Source organism: Hippopotamus amphibius, chromosome X (genome assembly GCF_030028045.1).
Source record: "Hippopotamus amphibius kiboko isolate mHipAmp2 chromosome X, mHipAmp2.hap2, whole genome shotgun sequence".
NCBI lineage: Eukaryota > Metazoa > Chordata > Mammalia > Artiodactyla > Hippopotamidae > Hippopotamus > Hippopotamus amphibius.
The window spans coordinates 68488059-68492700 of NC_080203.1; positions in this window are offsets into that span (position 1 = coordinate 68488059).

The window sequence follows — 4642 nt, forward strand, 5'->3', positions numbered from 1 at the left end:
ATCCTGTCACAAAACCCCTCTGGGTGGTGTTCCTACTGAACTCTCCACAGCCTAAATGTAGGATATGACCATCATATTATGAAACCCATAGCTCCAGAAGCACTACACATGTGGACATAAATGAGCTGGCAGCAATCTTGCAGTTCTTTCATTAATCTTTTGGAAGAAAACAATTACAAAATAATTGGCTCTGTAATCAAAGTTCTTACGTACTCCTACATATTGGGGCACCACACCTGCATAATTGTCCAGGCATTTAAAACCTTTAAAGAACAGCTTTTTAAATCTGGATCAGTTGATGACATTTCTTACATAACTCCATGGACACTCAGTCTTCATAGTTCTGAGAAAGGCAGAACATTTTAGATATCCTCCTGATGGAAGAGATAAAAATGGGTCATTCTGCACCTTAAAAAAATGTCATTCCCTATGCCAGACTTATTTTGGATTAGTATTATAACTCTGAATGGTATGTGACTTCCTGATCATGAGGACACACCAATACTTCCAAAGCACTAGACAGACACCATGCAAGAGTTCCAGTTGCTGGAAAGGATATTCTGTGGAATGATGTTGCCCTAAATATGACATTCCAGGAAAGGCTTTCTACACTTCTATGTGAACAACTGACTTAGATAGCCAGGGCTGGTAGCCTGGACTTGTGTGTAGCTAAAAGGCTACCTAGACACTTGGATGTATCTTCTAACCATTCTGGTTCAGTCTAGCACCAGCCATGACTAAGTAAATGCAGAAGCATGAGATATCTTATTACAGAAAAGTCAGCCACTTTATATGTGTGCACCTTGACCACCAGTAAGAAATGCTGCAGTTATGCAATAACAATAAAAATAAACCAGGTTCCCTCCCTCTAGCTTTATCTTAAGTCAGGAAAATCTTGGCTGCCTATATAACCTGCCTATAGGTCCACATAATGACAGATTTCAGGGCATCGGGGAACTCAGCCATGGTCCAGCAGACCCAGACTCACTCCAAGCCTCAGCACACTTAATGGGCACAAGTAATGGGCATCTGCTGCTAGGAGAGACCCATCATCCATTAGAACTTTTTAGGGTATGGAATTACATGGGGCTGCTTACACCAGTGTTGGTACTTGAGTTCAATTGAGTTAGGTCCATAACTGAGCTATCATCTGGAGTACCCTGAACTATAAACTTCATCTTTGCCTACTGACAATATCAATGACCACAGGTTTTTCAGGTGTGCCTGCTTTATCTGACAGCCAGAGTGCCCAACAATAAATCAATTTACTGAGAAGTCTTCTCTGAGCAAAAGGCAGGGAAGATACCCTATTTATTCACATTGATAAGTAATTATTGAGGACTTACCCTGAGACAGGTACTTGGTATACAGTGCTGAACAAAGCAGACAAAAATCTTTGCCCTATGAGTCTTACATTTTAGAGTGGAAGATGGAAAGTAAACAAAATAAGTAAATTAATGGTATATTAGAAAGTAATAAGTTCTGTGTAGATAAATAAAGCAAGGAAAGGAGATAGGAGATTAATGTAAATGTGATAATCAGAGGCCTTCCAGAGATAGTTAGATTTAACCAAATACTGGAAGAATCTGAATAAGCAAACCATGTGTTTCACGGGAGGAATAACTCTAGACAGAGGAACCCACCAGAACTGGGAATTTTAATTCTGCTTTAAACTTTGGGATGAGGCCTCAATCATCATGATTGCATAACAAGTGAATAAGCACGATGCTACCTGTTGCTGAGATGTGTTAGTCCTGTTTTACTTCTGACCATACTTTGAGCTACCCTGATATTGATCACATTCACATAGTACAAATATCTGCTTCCAATACTACATTGGAGGCAAACTTATTGCACAAGAATACCAGCCATTGAACAACAACTATGACCATTTAATTTCTGGAAAAAAAATGGCATTGCATATTCTTTAGAGGAGGAGTCAACAAATTATAGTCCACTATTATTTTAATTGAAATTTTTGTTGAGATGATTATAGATTCCTGTGGGGTTGTAAGAAATAAAGACACCATATGCACTTTACTCAGTCTCCCCCAATGACAATATCTTTCAAAAGTGTATTACAATAGCACAACCAAAATATTGACATGATACAATCCATAATTTTATTCACATCTCCATATTTTCATGCACTCGTTTGTGCATGTATATTTGTATGTTTATTGTCATATGCACTTTTATCACATGTATAAGTTTGTGTGTCCCTGACCAAGTCTACATACAGAACAATTCCATCATTACAAGGATCCCTTGTGCTGTGTTTTTATAACCACACCCCACTTCCTTCCCACCCCTTACTCTGTTCCTAATCCCTGGCAATCACTAATTAGTTCTTTATTTCTAAAATTTTGTCATTTCAATAATGTTATATAGAAGGATTCATAAATTATGTAATTTTGGGGAGTTGACTTTTCCAGTTGTATTAATTCCATGGAGATTCATCCAGGTTGTTGCACATAGCAATACTTCCTTCTTTTACATTGCTGCATAGTATTCCATGGTGTAGCTGTTCCACAGTTTGTTTAACAAGTAACACATTAAAGGACATAAAAGTTTTTGCTGGTTTGGGCTGTTATGAGTAAAGCTACTATGAGCATACCTGTACAGGTTTATGGGTTAACAAAAGTTTTAATTTTTCAGGGAAAAATGTCCTGAAGAGCAATTGCTGAGTTGTAGGTTAATTGCATACTTACTTTTTAAAAATTAATTAATTAATTAATTTTTTCACTGTGTTGGGTCTTCTTTGCTGCACATGGGCTTTCTGTAGTTGTGGAGAGTGGGGGCTACTCTTCATTGTGGTGCACAGACTCCTCATTGTGGTGGCTTCCCTTGTTGTGGAGCATGGGCTGTAGGCATACAGGCTTCAGTAATTGTGGCACATGGGCTCAATAGTTGTGGCTTGCAGACTCTAGAGCGCAGGCTCAATAGTTGTGGCATTAGCTTGTGGACTTAATTGCTCTACGGCATGTGGGGTCTTCCTAGACCAGGGCTCGAACCCATGTCCCCTGCATTGACAGGTGGATTCTTAACCACTGAGCCACCAGGGAAGCCCTACATACTTACTTTTATAAGAATCTGCTAAACTGTTTTCCAGAGCAGCCGTATCATTTTACATTCCCAATAACAATGTACAACCAATCAAGTTTCTCCACGTTCTAACCAAAATTTGCTTGCTGGTGTCATTATTTATTATTTTAGCTTTTCTTACAGGTACATATTGATATCTCCTTGTGGTTTAATTTACACTTCTCTGATGGCTAATAATATTGAACATTTTTCTTATGCTTATTTGCCATCTGGATATCCTCTTTGATGAAATAACTGTTCATGCCTTTTGCACACTTTCTAGTTTTTCTTAATTGTCAAATGGATTGTGGTTTTATTATTGCTTTAAGTTTTGAGAGTTATTTATATATATTAGACTTTTGTTATATGTGATTTGCAAATATTTTCTCCCCATTTGTAGCATGTCTTTTCATATTCCTCACAGCATCTTTCATAGAGCAAAATTTTGTAATATTGATGAGCCATGATTTTTCACATTTTCCTGTTATGGGTCATGCTTTTGGTGTCAAATAATAAAACATTTTTTCAACCACCAGAACATGAAGATATTCTATATTTTTACCAAAATTTTAGAGTTTGATGTTTTACAATTAAGTCCATGATCCATTGTGAGTTAATTTTTAAGTAAGGTGTGAGTTTAAGATAGAGGTTTGTTTTACAGGCTATGGATATCCAGTTGTTTCAGTACCATTTGTTGAGAAGACTATTCTTCCTTCATTGACTTGCTTTTGTACCTTTGTCAAAAATCAGTAGGCTGTATGCATTGATCTTTATGTCTAGTCTTCTGCTGATACCACACTGTTTTAATTACTATGGCTAGATAGTAAGCCTTAAAGTTGCAGGAGTAATTCTTCTTTTTCAAAATTGTTTTAAGTACTCTAGGCGTGTGCATTTCCATATCAATTCTAGAATAAGTTGTCGGGACTTTTGTGGTGTCACAGTGGTGGTGGCAATGCAGGAGACACAGGTTGGATCCCTAGGCTGGGAAGATCCCACATGCCACAGAGGAACTAAGCCCGTGCACCACAACTACTGACCGTGGGCTCTAGAACCTGTGAGCCACAACTATTGAGCCCATGTGCTACAACTACTGAAGCCAGAGGGCCTAGAGCCTGTGCTCCACAACAGAAGCCCTGCACAGAGAAGCCCACACACCGAAATGAAGAGTAGCCCTTGCTTGCCGCAACTAGAGAGAAAAGCCCTCGCACAGCAATGAAGACCCAATGCAGCCAAAAAATAATAAGTATATAAATAAATAAATAAATAAATAAATAAATAAATAATAAATACTTTAAAAAATAGAATAAGTTTTCTATGTCTCCAAAAAATCTTAGAATTTTAATAGGAAATTACATTAAATCTATCTAGGGAGAATTGACATTTTTACTATACTGAGTTTTCCTTTCCATGAGCATGGTATGTCTTTCCATTTATTTAGGTCTTCTTTGATTTCTTTCTTCAGCATTTCGTAGTTTTAAGCATAGAGAACCTGTACATATTGAGTGTATACCTAAATACTTCATTTTCTTTGCAATGATTAGAAATGGTACTGTATTTT